Source organism: Bombina bombina, chromosome 1 (assembly GCF_027579735.1).
Source record: "Bombina bombina isolate aBomBom1 chromosome 1, aBomBom1.pri, whole genome shotgun sequence".
Classification (NCBI taxonomy): domain Eukaryota; kingdom Metazoa; phylum Chordata; class Amphibia; order Anura; family Bombinatoridae; genus Bombina; species Bombina bombina.
In genome coordinates, this window is record NC_069499.1 from 619219130 (window position 1) to 619242097 (window position 22968).

Here is a 22968-nt window from a genome sequence, read left to right on the forward strand (position 1 = left end):
AAATGGGTAATAAAGGGATTATCTATCTTTTAAAACAATAACAATTCTGGTGTAGACTGTCCTTTAACTAAAGTGCTAAAAGTACACTAACACCCATAAACTACCTATTAACCCTTAAACCGAGCCCCCCCATATAGGAAACACTTAAATAAAATGTTTAACCCCTAATCTGCTGACCGGACATTGCCACCACTTTAATAAATTTATTAACCCCTAAACCTCCACACTCCTGCCTCGCAAACACTAGTTAAATTTTATTAACCCCTAATCTGCCGTCCCTAACATCGCCGACGCCTACCGACATTTATTAACCCCTAATCTGCCGACCCCAATGTTGCCGCTACTATATTACATTTATTAACCCCTAAACCTACGTTTAACCCTAATCCCCCCTAATTTAAATATAATTTAAATTAAATAAAATAAATTTAACATAATTAAATAAATTAATCCTATTTAAAACTAAATAGTTACCAATAAAAAAAACCCTAAGATAGCTACAATATAACTAATAGTTACATTGTACCTAGCTTATGATTTATATTTATTTTAAAGGCAACTTTGTATTTATTTTAACTAGGTACAATAGTTATTAAATAGTTATTAACTATTTAATAAATACCTAGCTAAAATAAGTACAAAATTACCTGTAAAATAAACCCTAACCTAAGTTACAATTACACCTAACACTACACTATAATTAAACTAATTACCTAAACTATCTACAATTAATTACAATGAAATGAAATAAACTAAATTACGAAGAAAAAAACCACTAAATGACAGGAAAAAAAAGAATTACAAGAATTTTAAACTAATTACACCTCATCTAATCCCCCAAATAAAATAAAAAGCCCCCCAAAATAATAAAAATCCCTACCCTATACTAAATTACAAATAGCCCTTAAAAGGGCCTTTTGTGGGGCATTGCCCCAAAGTAATCAGCTCTTTCACCTGTAAAAAAAAAGATAATACCCCCCAACATTAAAACCCACCACCCACACACCCAACCCTACTCTAAAACCCACCCAATCCCCCCTTAATAAAACCTAACACTACACCTTTGAAGATCACCCTAACTTGAGATGTCTTCACCCAGCCAGGCACAAGTGGACCTCCAGAGGGGCAGAAGTCTTCATCCGATCCGGGCAGAAGAGGATATCCAGACCGGCAGAACTCTTTATCCAGGCGACATCTATCTTCTTCCATCCGGAGCTGATGTCTTGAAGACATCCGACGCGGAGCATCCTCTTCCATCCGACGGCGACTGAAGAATGAAGGTTCCTTTAAGTGACATCATCCAAGATGGCGTCCCTTCAATTCTGATTGGTTGATAGAATCCTATCAGCCAATCGGAATTAAGGTAGGAAAAATCCTTTTGGCTGATGCAATCAGCCAATAGGATTTACCTCGCATTCTATTGGCTGATTGGAACAGCCAATAGAATGCGAGATCAATCCTATTGGCTGATTGGATCAGCCAATAGGATTGAAATTCAATCCTATTGGCTGATTGCATCAGCCAATAGGATTTTTCCTACCTTAATTCCGATTGGCTGATAGGATTCTATCAGTCAATCGGAATTGAAGGGTCGCCATCTTGGATGACGTCACTGAAAGGAACCTTCATTCTTTAGTCGCTGTCGGATGGAAGAGGATGCTCCACGTCGGATGTCTTCAAGATGGACCCGCTCCGCTCCGGATGGAAGAAGATAGAAGATGCCGCCTGGATGAAGAGTTCTGCCGGTCTGGATGTCCTCTTCTGCCTGGACCGGATGAAGACTTCTGCCCCTCTGGTGGTCCACTTGTGCCCAACTGAATGAAGACATCTCAAGGTAGGGTGATCTTCAAAGGGGTAGTGTTAGGTTTTTTTAAGGGGGGATTGGGTGGGTTTTAAAGTAGGGTTAGGTGTGTTGGTGGTGGGTTTTAATGTTGGGGGGTACTGTCTTTTTTTTCTACAGATGAAAGAGCTGATTACTTTGGGGCAATGCCCCACAAAAGGCTCTTTTAAGGGCTATTTGTAATTTAGTATAGGGTAGGGAATTTTATTATTTTGGGGGGCTTTTTTATTTTATAAGGGGGATTAGATTAGGTGCAATTAGTTTAAAATTCTTATAATTCTTTTTTTTCTGTAATTTAGTGTTTTTTTTCGTAATTTAGTTTATTTAATTTAATTGTAATTAATTGTAGGTAGTTTAGGTATTTAGGGCGCGATCCGATATAGATCGTAGTTTTCGCCACAAGTGTGGGAATCCCCGCCTCCCGTAGTTTCAGCTAATCTAATCCAACTATACTGCTGTAACCTATATTAAATTAATTAATCCCTAATCTAAACCCCTATACCGCCGCCACCTATATTAAATTAATTAACCCCTAAAATACTAAAATATCCCTAACACTAAACCTAAGTCTAACCGTACAAATAGCCCTGAAAAGGGCTTTTTGCGTGGTATTACACCAAAGTAACCAGCTCTATTGCCAGCCCTTAAAAGGGCTTTTTGCTGGGCTTTGCTCCAAAGAAATCAGCTCTTTTACCAGCCCTTAAATGGGCTTTTGGTGGAGCATTGTCACAAAGTAATCAGCTCTTTTGCCTATAATCTAAATCCCCCTATACCGCCGCCACCTATAATAAATGTATTACCCCCTAATCTAATCCCCCTACACCGCCACCACCTATATTAACTATATTATTAATTACATTGTAGCTATCTTAGGGTTTATTTTATAGGTAAGTATTTAGATTTAAATAGGAATATTTTAATTAATAATATTAATATTAATTAGATTTATTTTAATAAGAATTTAGTTAGGGGTGTTAGAGTTAGATAGGGTTATTATACTTAATATATATATAATATAATAACTGTATTAACTATATTAACCCTAATATAATTAGGGTTAATATAGTTAATATATATAAAATAATAACTATATTAACCCTAATATAATTAGGGTTAATATAGTTAATATAGGTGGCGGCGGTGTAGGGGGATTTGATTAGGGGTTAATACATTTATTATAGGTGGCGGCGGTATTGGGGGATTTAGATAATAGGCAAAAGAGCTGATTACTTTGTGACAATGCCCCGCAAAAAAAACCTTTTAAGGGCTGGCAATAGAGCTGGTTACTTTGGGGTAATGCCACGCAAAAAGCCCTTTTCAGGGCTATTTGTAGGGTTAGACTTAGGTTTAGTGGTAGGGATAGTTTAGTATTTTAGGGGTTAATTCATTTAATATAGGTGGCGGCGGTATAGTGGGATTAGATTAGGGGTTAATAATTTTAACATAGCTGGCGGCGGGGTAGGAGCTCACATTAGGGGATAGTTAATGTAGGTTGCGGCGGTGTAAGAGGCTCACATTAGGGGGTAGTTAATGTAGGTGACGGCTGTGTAAGGGGCTCACATTAAGGGGTAGTTAATGTAGGTGGCGGCATAGGTTTAGAGTAGGGGTATGTGGGTGGTGGGTTGTAATGTTGGGGGGTGGTATTTTGTTTTTTTTTACAGGCAAAAGAGCTGATTACTTTGCGGCATGCCCCGCAAAAAGCCCTTTTCAGGGCTGGTAATAGAGCTGTTAACTTTTGTAATTTAGTTTAGGGTAGGGACATTTTTTTATTTTGGGGGGCTTTGTTATTTTATTAGGGGGCTTAGAATAGGTGTAATTAGCTTAAAATTATTTTAATCTTTTTTTATTTTTTGTAATTTAGTGTTTTGTTTTTTTTGTAATTTAGTTTAGTGTATTTAATTGTATTTTAGTTTAGATATTTGTAGTTTATTTAATTTATTGATAGTGTATGTGTAATTGTAACTTAGGTTAGGATTTATTTTACAGGTAAATTGGTAATTATTTTAACAAGGTAGCTATTAAATAGTTATTAACTATTTAATAGCTATTTTACCTAGTTAAAATACATACCAAGTTACCTGTAAAATAAATATAAACCCTAAAATAGCTACAATGTAATTATTAATTACATTGTAGCTATCTTAGGGTTTATTTTATAGGTAAGTATTTAGATTTAAATAGGAATATTTTAATTAATAATATTAATATTAATTAGATTTATTTTAATAAGAATTTAGTTAGGGGTGTTAGAGTTAGATAGGGTTATTATACTTAATATATATATATATATATATATATATATATATATATATATATATATATATATATATATATATATATATATATATATATAATAACTGTATTAACTATATTAACCCTAATATAATTAGGGTTAATATAGTTAATATATATATAATATAATAACTATATTAACCCTAATATAATTAGGGTTAATATGGTTAATATACGTGGCGGCGGTGTAGGGGTATTTAATTAGGGGGTAATACATTTATTATAGGTGGCAGCGGTATAGGGGGATCTAGATTATAGGCAAAAGAGCTGATTACTTTGTGACAATGCCCCGCCAAAAGCCCTTTTAAGGGCTGGTAAAAGAGCTGATTACTTTGGGGCAAAGCCCCGCAAAAAGCCCTTTTAAGGGCTGGCAATAGAGCTGGTTAATTTGGGGTAATGCCACGCAAAAGCCCTTTTCAGGGCTATTTGTAGGGTTAGACTTAGATTTAGTGTTAGGGATAGTTTAGTATTTTAGGGGTTAATTAATTTAATATAGGTGGCGGCGGTATAGTGGGATTAGATTAGGGGTTAATAATTTAAATATAGCTGGCGGCAGGGTAGGAGTTCACATTAGGGGGTAGTTAATGTAGGTTGCGGCGGTGTAAGAGGCTCACATTAGGGGGTAGTTAATGTAGGTGACGGCGGTGTAAGAGGCTCACATTAGGGAGTAGTTAATGTAGGTGGCGGCGGTGTAAGGGGCTCACATTAGGGGGTAGTTAATGTAGGTGGCGGCGGTGTAAGGGGCTCACATTAGGGGGTAAGTAATGTAGATGGCGGCGGTGTAGGGGCTCACATTAAGGGGTAGGTAATGTAGATTGCGGTGGTGTAGGGGCTCACATTAGGGGGTTATACATTTAATATAGGTGGCGGCAGGGTACGGGAGTGGTGGTTTAGGGGTTAAATACTTTAGGGATTGCGGCGGGGGATAACGGTTGACAGGTAGATAGACATTGCGCATGTGTTAGGTGTTTATTTTGCAGGTAGTTACAATTACACCTAACACTACACTATAATTAAACTAAGGCCTCGATCCGGGCCTCAATCCGATATGCAGCGTCGCCAGCAAAAGCCGGCAATGCCAAATTTTGCGCTGGTTTGGTATCCTATATATGGTGTAACCTAGAAGTTACGCTCGTATATTTCAGCCTTCGGTCGTAGTTTTTTGGCCCATAGACAGGTATACCAAACCAGCGCAGTTTGGTATCCAATAGACAGCGTAAGGCTTACTACGCCTGCAATTTGTGGCGAGGTGAAAATGGAGTAAGATTTCTCCATTTTCGCCACGTAAGTCCTTACACTGTATATTGGATACCAAACTGCGCTGGTTTGGTATACCTGTCTATGGGCCAAAAAACTACGACCGAAGGCTGAAATATACGAGCGTAACTTCTAGGTTACACCATATATAGGATACCAAACCAGCGCAAAATTTGGCATTGCCGGCTTTTGCTGGCGACGCTGCATATCGGATTGAGGCCCGGATCGAGGCCTTAGTTTAATTATAGTGTAGTGTTAGGTGTAATTGTAACTTAGGTTAGGATTTATTTTACAGGAAATGTTATACTTATTTTAGCTAGGTAGTTATTAAATAGTTAATAACTATTTAATAACTATTCTACCTAGTTAAAATAAATACAAAGTTGCCAGTAAAATAAATATAAATCCTAAGCTAGCTACAATGTAACTATTAGTTATATTGTAGCTAGCTTAGGGTTTATTTTATCGGAAAGTATTTAGTTTTAAATAGGATTAATTTATTTAATTATGTTAAATTTATTTTGTTTAATTTAAATTATATTTAAGTTAGGGGGGGTTAGACTTAGTGTTAGACTTAGGTTTAGTGGTTAATAACTTTATTATAGTGGCGGCGACGTTGGGGTAAGAAGATTAGGGGTTAATAAATTGAATATAGTTGTGGCAACGTTGGGGGGCAGATTAGGGGTTAATACATATAATGTAGGTTTCAGCGATGTTGGGGCAGCAGATTAGGGGTTCATAGGGATAATGTAGGTGGCGATGATGTTGGGGGCGGCATATTAGGGGTTAATAAGTGTAATACTACTGGTGTTTAGACTCGGGGTTCATGTTAGGGTATTAGGTGCAGACATAAGTTTTATTTCCCATAGGAAACAATGGGGCTGCGTTAGGAGCTGAACGCTGCTTTTTTTGCAGCCCCATTGTTTCTTATGGGGAAATTGTTCACTAGCACGTTTTGCCAGCTTACCGCTACCGTAAGCAACGCTGGTATTGAGGTGAGATGTGGAGCTAAATTTTGCTCAACGCTCACTTTTCTGAGGCCAACGCTGGCTTGCAGAAAACTCGTAATACCAGCATTGTTTAAAGTGAGAGGTAAGAAAAAAGGAGCGTTAGCACTGCACAGCCTTACCGACAAAACTCGTAATCTAGCCGAAAGTGAATTTTATAGTGTGTAGTGGAAGCTAATTGTAGAAAAACAAATACAATAGTGTACACTGAGGTAAGCATTTTGTAGACAAAAATAAATCTTGTGATCTTGATAAACATTATCACACATTAGGTGATTGTGTGTTGATAACGTACTTTCACTATTGACTATAAAGAGAGCTGTTTGTATTATTTGAAAGTGATTAAAATACAGTTGAGTGTTTATAACATTAAAATTATAAAGACACGGTAGAAGACCTTACATTATTTACTGTCAACACATTTATTTTCACAAAGAAAAAAAAAGAAAAAAAAAAAAGAACTGTATTTAAATAGTGAAAAAGGGTTTTTATAGAGACAACAGTGTATTTTAAATTTTCATTTTTGGTAGCAATATAAGAATATTTATTCTAAATAAAAACTAGAAAGGAATAAAAGTATTAAATGAGTAAAAGTATTTATTTATAATATAGATTGGATGGATTATAAAAATTGCAGTTGGGAGGTATCTGAAAGCCAACATAGTACATTAGTTCTCCAAAGTTTATTACACATATATTATAAATGGAATTTAAATAGTTAAAATATTATGCACTTAGCATTTGAGGCTCTATCTTCTGTGCATACATTTATAGTCACATATAATTGAAAGTGACATTTTCAACCTATAGAAAATAACATTTGCCAGCTCCAGCGATAATACATAATTATATTATACTGTGTCCATTTGAAGAAATTAGAAGCTGTCTCAGGTAACAGTTGTAATGATTTTATTGTAATTGCAGGTAAAAGTTTATAAAACAATTGGATAAGCAATGCAATTAATTCATGAGGTTTCATTGGCTGATCCAATCAGCCAATCAGATTGAGCTTGCATTCTATTGGCTGTTCCGATCAGCCAATAGAATGCGAGCTCAATCTGATTGGCTGTTCGGATCAGCCAATCGGATTGAACTTGAATCTGATTGGCTGATTCAATCAGCCAATCAGATTTTTCTAACTTAATTCCGATTGGCTGATAGAATCCTATCAGCCAATCGGAATTCGGCGGACGCCATCTTGGATGACGTCATTTAAAGGTACCTCATTCCAAGTACAGCAGTCGGCCAGGATGGATGCTCCGCGGCGGCGGAGCGAAGAAAGAAGATTGAAGATGCCGCCGGAAGAATGAAGACTTTGCTGCCGCTTGGAGGAAGACGTCGCCGGAGGAAGAATTCTTCTTTGCCGCTTGGAGGAAGACATCGCCGGAGGAAGAATTCTTCTTTGCCGCTTGGAGGAAGACATCGCCCGGATCGGATCAGGAGTTCGGCCCGGTGTGGTGAAGACAAGGTAGGGAGATCTTCAGGGGGGTAGTGTTAGGCTTTTTTAAGGGGGGTTTGGGTGGTTTTAGAATAGGGGTATGTGGGTGGTGGGTTGTAATGGGGGGGGGGATTGTATTTGTTGTATGCAAAAGAGCTGAATTCTTTGGGGCATGCCCCACAAAAGGCCCTTTTAAGGGCTGGTAAGGTAAAGAGCTTTGAAATTTGTTTAATTTAGACTAGGGCAGGGAATTTTTTTTATTTTGGGGGTTTATTATTTTATTAGGGGGCTTAGAATAGGTGTAATTAGCTTAAAAATCTTGTAATCTTTTTTTTATTTTTTGTAATTTAGTGTTTGTTTTTTTTGTAATTTAGTTTAGTTAATTTAATTGTATTTTTAGATAGATGTTTGTAGTTTATTAAATTTATTGATAGTGTAGGTGTATTTATAACTTAGGTTAGGATTTATTTTACAGGTAATTGGGTAATTATTTTAACTAGGTAGATATTAAATAGTTAATAACTATTTAATATCTATTATACCTAGTTAAAATAATTAACAATTTACCTGTAAAATAAATATTAACCCTAACATAGCTACAATGTAATTATTAATTATATTGTAGCTATCTTAGGGTTTATTTTATAGGTAAGTATTTAGATTTAAATAGGAATATTTTAGTTTATAAATGAATTAGATTAATTTAATATAAATTTAGTTAGGGTTAGATAGAGTTAATATAGTTAATATAAATACTATAGTAACTATATTAACCCTAATATAATTAGGGTTAATATAGTTAATATATATAATGTAATAACTATATTAACTATAATATACTTAGGGTTAATATAGATAATATAGCTGGCGGCGGGGTAGGTAGATTAAATTAGGGGTTAATCATTTTAATATAGATGGCGGCGGTGTTAGGGGCTCACTTTAGGGGGTTATAGATATAATATAGCTGGCGGCGGGGTACGGGAGCGGCGGTTTAGGGGTTAATAACTTTATTAGGTTGCGGCGGGGTACGGGAGCGGCGGTTTAGGGGTTAATAGTTTTTTTATTGTTAGGCTAGTGAGGGGGGATAGCGGATAGAGGGTTAGTCAGTGCGGGCTATGTTAGGGAGGCGTGTTAGACAGTGCGGGCTATGTTAGGGAGGCGTGTTAGACAGTGCGGGTGTTTTAGACTTTAGTCAGGTTTTATAGGTGCCGGCAGTTTCAAACGTGCTGCAAGTCACTGGCGACGCCAGAAATTTGTACTTGCGCAGATTTCTGGACATCGCTGGTTTGTCAGACTTACGGCACGTTAGCATCTGACGGCGACCTATATGGGATAGCTCGAGTTGCGAGCTGAAACTGCGGGCGACGCCGGTTCCCTCGCTTGCGCCGCAAACTGCGATCTATATCGGATCGCGCCCACTGTCTCTGTTATGTTACTCCAGATTTGTTGCATTTAAGTTCCAGTGACCCTGCTATGTTTAGTGCAATAGATGTTTCCCATTTTGAATAATGTGACCCAACTTACTTAACCCCTTAGTGACCAGACGATTTTTACATTTTCTTACTGTTAACTAGGGATGTTTTTACATTCTTGCAATGTTTGTGTTTAGCTGAAATTCTCCTCTTATTCATTTACTGCACCCACACATATTATATACCATTTTTCTCGCAATTAAATGGACTTTCTAAAGATACTATTATTTTCATCAAATCATATCATTTACTATAAAAAATATATAAAATATGATGAAAAAATGTAAAATCAAACTTTTTCTAACTTTGACCCCCAAAATCTCTTGCGCATCTACAACCACCAAAAAACTCCCATGCTAAAAATGTTTCTAACTTTAGTCCTGAGTTTAGAAATACCCAATGTTTACATTTGATTTGATTTTTTAGCAAGTTATAGGGCAATAAGTATAAGTAGCACTTTACTATTTCCAAACCTTTTTTTTTTTTTTAAATTAGCATTGATATTTGTCAGGAATCCCTGAATAACCCTTCACATGTATATATATTTTTTTAGTAGACAACCCAAAGTATTGATCTAGGCCTATTTCATGGCACCATTTCACTACCAAATGTGATCAAATAAAAACAAATCGTTAACTTTTTCACAAACTTTAGGTTTTTTAATGAAATTATTTACAAACAGCTTGTGCAATTATAGCACAAATGGCTGTAAATGCTTCTCTAGGATCCCCTTTGTTCAGAAATAAAAGACATATATGACTTTGGCATTGCTTTTTGGTAATTAGAAGGAAGCTAAATGCCGCTGCGCACCACACTTGTATTATGCCCAGCAGTGACAGGGTTAATTAGGTAGCTTGTAGGGTTATATAGATTACCCTCCCATCTAACACATCCAGCCTTTGATCCCTCCCTGATCCCTCTCAAAAAGCTTTCTTCCCTCCCCTACCCCCAATGGTTGACCCTATCTTAAGTACTGGCATAAAGTCTACCAGAATGAATAAAAAAATAGTGTTTTTTTTTTTATATTTTCTTAATATATTTTCTGCAGTGTAGGATCCCCCCTAACCCCCCAAACAGCTCTCTCACCCCCCTCTACTTATTTTCCTATTTTATTTAAATAGGAAAAACACATCATTACACATTTTATTTGGAATTTAATTTTGATTTAATGTCTTCCAATCAAAGCTCTTTGTAGTCGGTCATTTAGGTAACAACTCTTCAGTATACTTACCCAAGTAAATGTGCACCAACATGAAAAGCTAGTCTGACTGTACTACTGTAATATGCTGTTTCTAAAAGTACCATTCATACTCTGTACCGAAGTCTCCCAAAACTAATTTATAGCTTTATTCTGTTATCAACACTTTCCAGGGCTGCTTTTTATTCCCAGTCCGGCCCTGTTGCCTGCTTGATCATCTTTTGCCCAGTAGTTAATAAAACCTTAATTTATGATGTTATACAATATTAAAAGGGACAGTAACGTCCAAACAAAACTTTCATATTTCAAATAGGGCATGTAATTTTAAACAACTTTCCAATTTACTTTTATCACCAATTTTGCTTTGTTATCTTGGTATTCTTAGTTGAAAGCTAAACCTAGGTGGTTCATATACTAATTTCTTAGACCTTGAAGGCCGCCTCTAAACTAAATGCATTTTGATAGTTTTTCACCACTAGAGGGCATTAGTTCACGTGTTTCATATAGATAACATTGAGCTCATGCACGTGAATTTACCATGGAGACAGCTCTGATTGGCTAAAATGCAAGTCTGTCAAAAGAACTGAAATAAGCGGGCAGTCTGCTGAGGCTTAGATACAAGGTAATTACAGAGGTAAAATGTGTATAATTATAACTGTGTTGGTTATGCAAATCTGTGGAATTGGTAATTAAAGGGCCATGATACCCACATTTTTTCTTTCATGATTTAGAAAGATAATGCATTTTTAAACATCTTTCTAATTTAATTATATTATCTAATTTGTTTTATTCTCTTGCTATTCTTTGCTGAAAAGCATATCTAGATATGCTCAGTAGCTGCTGATTGGCTGCACATAGAAGCCTCATGTGATTGGATTACCCATATGCATTGCTTTTTCTTCAAATAAGGATATCTAAAAAATGAAGCAAAATAAATAATAGAAGTAAATTGTAATGTTGTTTAAATTTGTATGTTCTATCTGAATCATGAAAGATTTTGGGTTTAGTGGCCCTTTAACGGATTATCTATCTTTTAAAACAACAAAAATTCTGGTGTTGACTGTCCCTTTAATAGTGTTTTGCAAGCTGATACATCTTTAGTCATTGAACCATTTGTTGTAGCTTATACTTGTTTTATACTAATCTGATTTAGCACAAGCCATACACTCACGTTTTTGTTTTATGTTTCAAGATATAGCAGACTAATGCTTTTCATACACCTAATTATAGTGACAGAAAACTAGCTCCTTGAAAACTGAATTTCAATACTTACTTTCAATTTCCTGCCTGCAAAGTTTTAATAATTTAAAAAAGACGTTATTAATACATCCTCAGTCTATTCTACTTTTTATCAGTTTACTTTTTTGCTGTTTTTAATAACATGTTTTGCAATAAAGGCTTTATTTTTGCAGCTCCTACATTTCATTTGCTGTTTTTTTTATTGTCATACCTCCTTAGTTATGTATAATATGAAACACATATTTCCATATCAATGCAGAAACAAGCCTTTAATTCAACTATGTTGTAGATCACTGTCTCCATTTATAAACTTCTTTAACTGGGCTTTTAATGTTAGAGTGTAAAGGTTAAAAACTGTAATTTCAAACATGCTATTTACTGCAGGTATGTACTTATATCAGGTTCATGTACTTATAGCAGTGCATTACACTTGATGCATACTTTCTTTTGAAAGTACTGGTATATAGAAAGATTAAACAAGTACAACTGACATTTGGTATAAATAACTACTATCTTTTGCCTCCTAAATGTGATTCTGAAAAAAACCAAGCTGTTTCACCATGGTAACAATAATGTTTCCAGGCAATACTGAGATAACCAATTATTGCCTTGTTAAAACTTCTTCAATAACGTATTATAAACATGTATCGTGTTCTCTAAAAAATAAAATAAAAAAAGAGGAACATAAATGTAACATTGCAACATGAATATTGCAGAAAAAGATTTTTACCCTCCCCTTGTCACTTCTACTATTTGTGAGTCAGTCTCCATTATAATCAATGGAACCACATCTATCTTAGAACTATTCATTTCTTAGTGCATAGATCAAGTTCCACTGTGAAGGGTCAAAGGGTCAAAACTATCTTTAAAATGTTACAGACCAAACTGAATTAAAAGAAAAAAAAATTAAACTCTTTCATAAAACAGACCAATCTAACATATTCAAATAATAGAACTAAAAGAAAAATAGAAATGAGACAACTTTGTCAGCTTTGAAATAAAGAGACATTAAAGGGAATTCTGCATGTTGGACTTAACTGAAGGTGTAAAATCCTGACCACACCTCTAGAAAGCCTGGGAATATCCACAGTCTGCCCCTCATCTGTTTGCTAAAACATAGAGACATAGTTCTATCCTGTGGACTATTTTATAATAAAAAACTAATTTAAATAATTTACAATCAAGTGTGTTGCTGAAGTTTTGCATTTGCAATTATTGTTTTCCTGCTTTGCTACCAGTTTGTGTTCCATGTGCCAGATAACAACCACCAATGGAACTACAGAAAATATAGGTTAAGAATTAATTTTAAACATAATCTCAACCTTTCACACACATCTTTAAATCTACTCAAAATCCTACACACTCCTAATGGCATTCACCAATATTAGAACACAAGACCACTTTAACAGATACACTCCTGAACTGCTAGTATCTCATATCCTCATGATAATAAATTCATACTATCATAAAATGTTAGCAGCCCACATTACAATATACTCTTAACACTTGTAACCAACTTCCTGCAAATACCTACCTTCTCAATGACCTCTCTCTTTCTAACACCACTAATGCAAACACCACCCAACCAAAGGGCCCCCAATTTTATGGCACATCCCATATCCAAGGCCTTAAACCTAAAAAGACCCTAACCAAAGGACTCCATCTCAAATGAGTATTAATTGAACAGCTACCATAAAAGGGTTCCATTACCCAAGTGATCTTCTTCCCATCACTACCCACTGACAGAATGGCTTAGCTTCATAATTGAACATAAAATAAAAAAAAAATTAACAAATGCTCACCCAAGTAACCATAACATATCATCTTCTACACTCAAGAGATTCCTACTCAATGACAACATATAGCAAAATACATTTGTAATTTGATAATATGCTTTCCAATTAAAAAGAGGAAAAGTGAATATCAAAACTGAACTTCTCCTCATCTGTACAAATAAGAAAAAGGGGAAATATACCTATGAACAGAGGTATTCGCTTATATTTCCCTTAGGTGGAAGGTTACATTGGATTTAGTTCTAAGTATTAAGGTACATTTGGGTGGGGAAGAGATAGGTTAGGTGTCCATTGGGAGGGGGTGTAATAGACATGGTAATAATAAACCCTTTTTAGAGTAGGTGTTTATGGTGAGGACTGTGGAGAGTAGGTCACCAGAAAATAATGTTTACAAGATATTTTGTTTAAAGAGTCTTACAGTGGAGAATGCTTGTGGTTATTTCAGGGTTACTTTGGTAGGGTATTTTTCAGGGGGGACGATAGTAGTTTCGTCTTTTATTATGTAAAGTTGTTTTTCAGTTATCTTTGTGAATATTGGGTCTTAAAGTTGGAGGGAAAAATTATTTGTATAGATCAGTTAGATTATGCATTTTGCAGTAGTAGATGATGGTGGTTTATGATTTAATTAGCTTTCAGTCCTCGTGGGGGAAAAGGGGCGTTGTGGAGGAGCTGAAGCAGTTTAGGAGCTAATTATGATAGGGGCTGTTGTTGTTTATTATGTTGGTGATTGTATAATGCAATGTGGGGAAACTAGGAGGTAGATTTATCATAGTGTGAGCCTACATTATACGATGTAGTGTATTATGTCTGCTGCACATCGATAAATGGCGACTGCATATGCTGTTGGCATTTATCATTGCACCAGCAGTTTTGTGAACTGCTGGTGCAATGCCGCCCCCTTCAGATTCGCGGCCCATCGGCCGCTAACAGGGGGTGTCAATCAACCCGATGGTATTCGATCTGGTTGATTTCTGTCCTCCGCCTCAGAGGACGTGGACAAGTTATGGAGCAGCAGTCTTTAGACAGCTGCTTCATAACTTCTGTTTCCGGTGAGCCTGAAGGCTCACGCAGAAGCAGGGGCATCAAACAGGGGCATCAAGCTCCATACGGAGCTTGATAAATAGGCCCCTAGGAATTTATGCATTCAATTGGTTAGGTTGTTTACAGTGGGGACCTAATGGAGGTTTATAGGTTAATTCAATTAAGTCCACTCTAGAAACAAATAGGATACATGTTTTATTAAGATGGTTTATAATGTTGTGTTTCTATCGATGGTAGGAATAAAGGGGCGAAGCAGAGAGCTTTGAAAATATACCTTTTGACAATATAAAATAATCATTTTTTATTTTTTTTCAAAGTCTCAATTTTAGAGTGTTGAATATTTATGACAGTAACTGGATGGCTTCCAATGTCCATGGAGCCATGCAATAAAGGAAAACTAAGAGCTATTGATTTATGTAATGAGAAATGGAAGCAAAAAAATTTCAGATTACAGCAAATTAAAATAAATTTGAATATATACCAATGCATTCTATAAAAACAGGGCTACTGACAACATTTTTTTTATTTTGCAGTTCCAAGATATCCTTTGTGCATAGGAGCTCTGGAAAGGATATCCAGTTAATTCCAAACATTCCATTAGTAAACCATGATTTGTTATTACTTTAGTGAATTGACCACTAATGTACTATATAAGCATTCTATTCAATCAGTGCATTAAATAAAACAATATTTATACTTTATGGTTTGTTAATTTTTAAAGTATATTTTTAAATGCATAAAACAAAGGGGATTTTATGGTTAATTTAAGTTTTCATCTCGTGATTTCATTTTTTTACCACATGAAAATATAAATAATATTGCTACTTTTATTGACAAATTATAAAAACTATTTACATTGTTGCAATGTAGTTAAAACTGTATAATGAACATTTCTTCACTAAATAGGATGATTTTATGTAGAGTGTCAGCTAAAAAAATTGCAATTGTACATTCATCTTCATTTATTATGATTTCGGTTAAAATTAGACAGCCACCATGTTGACCAGCATCCCAATGCACCTAACATACAATGATAAATGTGAGTAGGCACTTACTAGCTCTGTTCCTTTATTCTTTCAGAGGAACTATTTTCCGACACACACATTGAGATAAATGAAGTTTGACAAAACTGAACTTTAAACACTGAGTTTAATTGTTACATATAAAAAGTATGAAATGGGGAAAATAGATTTAACTCCCACGTCTGTTGATAATTAACAATTGTAAAAAAAAATAGTATCCTTTAAAAAAGCCCCCAGTAGCACTCTGGGAAATTGTAGTCTGATGAATATTACTGCAAGCTCTGTGATTCAGAGAACAGTTGCATCAGTGTACAGTAATGTAAGAACTATTTTATTTATGTTAAAAGACTACAATTGATACTGGTTAATTATGTTAGGAGTTGTTGTGATTGTGATAGATATACATTAACCATTACAAAAGGCTCTTTTACATTTATCAAGCTATTATTATACTATTGAGTTTTAAAACACCATCACCAGTATAACTATCATCATGTGTAAAGCATATATACATCATCACACTTATATAGTACTTCATTCCAGATATGAGACTACTTGACAGTACAAAATGACACAGGAAAGGTGCCCTGCTCCAAAGCGTTTGCACTGTAGAGATGTTGGGGTGAAACAAAAAAAAATGTAGGGGTGTCAAGCTTTTAGAGCAGTTTGCATATGCAGCAAAAGTGTGAAGGAAGAGCTGTTTAAAGGATGCCAAATAAGGTTAGGAAATTGTTTATTTATTTATTATATATTGTTTTAAGCTGCATTTTCTGTTTATATTGATCTCATCACATCACATTTGACACATCTGGGGGTCGATCCGATATAAAGCGTCGCCCGCAAAAGCCGGCGACGCCAATATTTGCGCGGATTTGGTATCACATATACGGCGTAACCTAGAAGTTACGCCCGTATATTTCTGCCGTCGCCCGCAGTATTTTGGGCCATAGGCAGGTATACCAAACCCGCGCAGTTTGGTATCCAATATGCAGCGTAAGGACTTACGTGACGAAAATGGAGAAAACTTACTCCATTTTCACCTCGCCACAAAAAGCAGCCGTAAGAAGCCTTACGCTGACTATTGGAGCCCCGTAACTCCCTAAACTAACTAGAAAATAAACCTAACACCTAACGCATGCGCAATGTCTATCTCCCTGTCAACCGCGATCTGCTAAAATAAACCTAACACCTAACGCATGCGCAATGTCTATCTACCTGTCAACCGCGACCCCCCCCCCCCCCCGAAATCCCTAATAAAGTTATTACCCCCTAAACCGCCGCTCCCGGACCCCGCCGCCATCTACATAAACTAACCCCCTACTGTGAGCCTCTAAAACCGCCGCCATCTACCTTATCTATCCCCTAATCTGACCCTTACACCGCCGCCACCTATATAAAAATGATTAACCCCTAATGTAAGCCCCTTACACCGCCGCCATCTCTATTAAAATGATTAACCCCTAATTTAATCTACCTACCCCGCCGCCAGCTATATTATCTATATTAACCCTAAGTATATTATAGTTAATATAGGTATTACATTATATATATTAACTATATTAACCCTAATTATATTAGGGTTAATATAGTTAATATAGTTACTATAGTATTTATATTAACTATATTAACTCTATCTAACCCTAACTAAATTTATATTAAATTAATCTAATTCATTTATAAACTAAAATATTCCTATTTAAATCTAAATACTTACCTATAAAATAAACCATAAGATAGCTACAATATAATTAATAATTACATTGTAGCTATGTTAGGGTTAATATTTATTTTACAGGTAAATTGTTAATTATTTTAACTAGGTATAATAGATATTAAATAGTTATTAACTATTTAATATCTACCTAGTTAAAATAATTACCCAATTACCTGTAAAATAAATCCTAACCTAAGTTACAAATACACCTACACTATCAATAAATTTAATAAACTACTAACATCTATCTAAAAATACAATTAAATTAACTAAACTAAATTACAAAAAAAACCAAACACTAAATTACAAAAAATAAAAAAAAGATTACAAGATATTTAAGCTAATTACACCTATTCTAAGCCCACTAATAAAATAATAAACCCCCAAAATAAAAAAAATTCCCTGCCCTATTCTAAATTCAACAAATTTCAAAGCTCTTTACCTTACCAGCCCTTAAAAGGGCCTTTTGTGGGGCATGCCCCAAAGAATTCAGCTCTTTTGCATACAAGAAATACAATACCCCCCCCCCCCCATTACAACCCACCACCCACATACCCCTATTCTAAACCCACCCAAACCCCCCTTAAAAAAGCCTAACACTACCCCCCTGAAGATCTCCCTACCTTGTCTTCACCACACCGGGCCGAACTCCTGATCCGATCCGGGCGATGTCTTCCTCCAAGCGGCAAAGAAGAATTCTTCCTCCGGCGATGTCTTCCTCCAAGCGGCAAAGAAGAATTCTTCCTCCGGCGACGTCTTCCTCCAAGCGGCAGCAAAGTCTTCATTCTTCCGGCGGCATCTTCAATCTTCTTTCTTCGCTCCGCCGCCGCGGAGCATCCATCCCGGCCGACTGCTAAACTTGGAATGAGGTACCTTTAAATGACGTCATCCAAGATGGCGTCCGCCGAATTCCGATTGGCTGATAGGATTCTATCAGCCAATCGGAATTAAGTTAAAAAAATCTGATTGGCTGATTGAATCAGCCAATCAGATTCAAGTTCAATCCGATTGGCTGATCCAATCAGCCAATCAGATTGAGCTTGCATTCTATTGGCTGTTCCGATCAGCCAATAGAATGCGAGCTCAATCTGATTGGCTGATTGGATCAGCCAATCGGATTGAACTTGAATCTGATTGGCTGATTCAATCAGCCAATCAGATTTTTTTAACTTAATTCCGATTGGCTGATAGAATCCTATCAGCCAATCGGAATTCGGCGGACGCCATCTTGGATGACGTCATTTAAAGGTACCTCATTCCAAGTTTAGCAGTCGGCCGGGATGGATGCTCCGCGGCGGCGGAGCGAAGAAAGAAGATTGAAGATGCCGCCGGAAGAATGAAGACTTTGCTGCCGCTTGGAGGAAGACGTCGCCGGAGGAAGAATTCTTCTTTGCCGCTTGGAGGATGACATCGCCGGAGGAAGATTTCTTCTTTGCCGCTTGGAGGACGACATCGCCCGGATCGGATCAGGAGTTCGGCCCGGTGTGGTGAAGACAAGGTAGGGAGATCTTCAGGGGGGTAGTGTTAGGATTTTTTAAGGGGGGTTTGGGTGGGTTTAGAATAGGGGTATGTGGGTGGTGGGTTGTAATGGGGGGGGGGATTGTATTTGTTGAATGCAAAAGAGCTGAATTCTTTGGGGCATGCCCCACAAAAGGCCCTTTTAAGGGCTGGTAAGGTAAAGAGCTTTGATATTTGTTTAATTTAGAATAGGGCAGGGAATTTTTGTTATTTTGGGGGTTTATTATTTTATTAGGGGGCTTAGAATAGGTGTAATTAGCTTAAAAATCTTGTAATCTTTTTTTTATTTTTTGTAATTTAGTGTTTGTTTTTTTTTGTAATTTAGTTTAGTTAATTTAATTGTATTTTTAGATAGATGTTTGTAGTTTATTAAATTTATTGATAGTGTAGGTGTATTTGTAACTTAGGTTAGGATTTATTTTACAGGTAATTGGGTAATTATTTTAACTAGGTAGATATTAAATAGTTAATAACTATTTAATATCTATTATACCTAGTTAAAATAATTAACTATTTACCTGTAAAATAAATATTAACCCTAACATAGCTATAATGTAATTATTAATTATATTGTAGCTATCTTAGGGTTTATTTTATAGGTAAGTATTTAGATTTAAATAGGAATATTTTAGTTTATAAATTAATTAGATTAATTTAATATAAATTTAGTTAGGGGTGTTAGGGTTAGATAGAGTTAATATAGTTAATATAAATACTATAGTAACTATATTAACTATATTAACCCTAATATAATTAGGGTTAATATAGTTAATATATATATAATGTAATAACTATATTAACTATAATATACTTAGGGTTAATATAGATAATATAGCTGGCGGCGGGGTAGGTAGATTAAATTAGGGGTTAATCATTTTAATAGAGATGGCGGCGGTGTAAGGGGCTTACATTAGGGGTTAATAATTTTAATATAGATGGCGGCGGTGTTAGGGGCTCACTTTAGGGGGTTATAGATATAATATAGCTGGCGGCGGGGTACGGGAGCGGCGGTTTAGGGGTTAATAACTTTATTAGGTTGCGGCGGGGTACGGGAGCGGCGGTTTAGGGGTTAATAGCATTTTTATTGTTAGGCTAGTGAGGGGGGATAGCGGATAGAGGGTTAGACAGTGCGGGCTATGTTAGGGAGGCGTGTTAGACAGTGCGGGCTATGTTAGGGAGGCGTGTTAGACAGTGCGGGTGTTTTAAACTTTAGTCAGGTTTTATAGGCGCCGGCAGATTCTAACGTGGCGCAAGTCACTGGCGACGCCAGAAATTTGTACTTACGCAGATTTCTGGACATCGCTGGTTTGTCAGACTTACGGCACGTTAGCATCTGACGGCGACCTATATGGGATGGCTCGAGTTGCGAGCTGAAACTGCGGGCGACGCCGGTTCCCTCGCTTGCGCCGCAAACTGCGATCGATATCGGATCGCGCCCCTGAGGAGAGTCCATGTCTCATTTTTTCTGTAATTGCTATTATTATTTTGTCTTTATACATTATTATCTGATCCTTTTATATTATTTTTAAGTTTTTATTGTTTTTACTATACTTCAGTATTATCCTACAGATTGTTTTATATATTTATTCTAGCGCCCCTAGAGTTACGCTTGCATAGTGTAACAGGTATTTCTGCTGCCATTATAGCAATACACATATTCCAGTCCACTTCCATTTTTTTAATTTCTTTCATCATTGTATCAGTTTTTGAATGCTACTAAATTTAGGATTAAAGTGGCCCCTATAGCACCTTGGTGAAAGCCTGAGCCACCAACACCCTCTTTTATATTTTTTTCTAGGTGATAAGGGACATTAAGGCCTCTAAAGCCCACTCTCTTAAAAACAGCTTCTCCACCAACCATATCAGAGAGTGGCCCACCTGTTTCTCAGGCCCAGGCAGAGGTTTCCTGCTTTGCTCCAGTCTTGCTAAAGGTCTCTCAGCAGAGAGAGAATGTAAATAACTCTCAGTGACTGTCAGCTCAGTTGTTACCAATGCAGTCAATGTAAACAGATTTCCTCCCCAGTTTTAGTAGGCGAATAATGAAAACAGCTTCACAGCTTCTCTATCAAAGATTTGACATGTAGATACAAGTGATCAATGATGTAGTTTAAAGCAAAGTCTACTGAGACAGCCACATTGATCCTTGTCCTAGTTTTTTTTTTTTAGTCTTGAGAAAGGCCCTTTTTTGAGGGCAGAAACGCGTTGACATATTGGTAAGCATTATTTTAATCTTTACTTCATTCTCATATTGGATACACTATGTTGTGAATTTCTTTTTTTCAGGGACACTTTTTAGGATACCATAGGAGCAGCTGAAAGGTGCTAGGATCCAATCAGCTACTTCAGCTACCACACTCAGGAATTTGGATCTGTTAAAGTAACTAATATTGAAGGAACCAATTTCCTCACTTTCACCTTGTTTTTCATCGCCCATTTTTTTCATTTTTTGGTTTTTATTGACTTATTTTTGTTCTTCACTAACATTTGTTGATCAACTTTTTGGAACACTTTTTTGGAATATATTTTTTATGTTATTGCATATTGTGTATTTTATTTAATTATATCTTTACCTCACTGGATTAAAATAATTATAATTAAATAAAACAAAATAAAATTACTACAATTAAATAAATTATTCCTATTTAAAACTAAATACTTACCTATAAAATAAACCCTAAGCTAGCTACAATATAACTAAGTTACATTGTATCTAGCCTAGGGATTATATTTATTTTACAGGCAACTTTGTATTTATTTTAACTAGGTACAATAGTTATTAAATAGTTATTAATTATTTAATAGCTACCTAGTTAAAATAAGTACAAATTTACCTGTAAAATAAATCCTAACCTAAGTTACAATTACACCTAACACTACACTACAATTAAATTAATTACCTAAACTAACCTCAATTAAATACAATTAAATTAAATAAACACAAGTACAAAAAACAACAAGCACTAAATTACAGAAAATAAAAAAATAAATTACAATTTTTTTAAACTAATTACACCTACTCTAATCCCCCTAATAAAATAAAAAGCCCCCCAAAATAATAAAAATCCCTACCCTATACTAAATTACAAATAGCCCTTAAAAGTGCCTTTTGCGGGGCATTGCTCCAAAGTAATCAGCTCTTTTACCTGTAAAAAAAAGTGCAATACCCCCCCAACATTAAAACCCACCACCCACATACCCAACCCTACTCTAAAACCCACCCAATCCCCCCTTAATAAAACCTAACACTACCCCCTTGAAGATCACCCTACCTTGAGCCATCTTCACCCAGCTGGGCACAAGTGGACCTCCAGAGGGGCAGAAGTCTTCATCAGATCCGGGCAGAAGAGGTCCTCCAAGCGGCAGCAGTCTTCATCCAGGCGGCATCGTCTATCTTCATCCATCCGGAGCGGAGCGGGTCCATCTTCAATCCAGCCGACGCGGAGCATCCTCTTCAAATGAAGTCCAAGCGAAGAAGGAAGGTTCCTTTGAATGATGTCATCCAAGATGGCGTCCCTTGAATTCAGAATTAAGGTAGGAAAAATCCTATTGACTGATCCAATCAGCCAATAGGATTGAGCTCACATTCTATTGGCTGATTGGAACAGCCAATATAATGTGAGCTCAATCCTATTGACTGATTGGATCAGACAATAGGATTTTTCCTACCTTAATTCCGATTGGCTGATAGAATCCTATCAGCCAATCGGAATTCAAGGGACGCCATCTTGGATGATGTCATTTAAAGGAACATTCATTCTTTGCTTGGACTTCGTTTGAAGAGGATGCTCCGCGTTGGCTGGATTGAAGATGGACCCGCTCAGCTCTGGATGGATGAAGATAGAAGATGCCGCCTGGATGAAGACTTCTGCTCGTCTGGAGGCCCTCTTCTGCCCGGATCAGATGAATACTTCTGCCCCTCTGGAGGTCTACTTGTGCCTGGCTGGGTGAAGACATATCAAAGTGGGGTGATCTTCAAGGGGTTAGTGTTAGGTTTTATTAATGGGATTGGGTGGGTTTTAGAGTAGGGTTGGGTGTGTGGGTGGTGGGTTTTAATGTTGGGGGGGTATTGTATTTTTTTTTACAGGTAAAAGAGCTGATTACTTTGGGGCAATGCCCCGCAAAAGGCCCTTTTAAGGG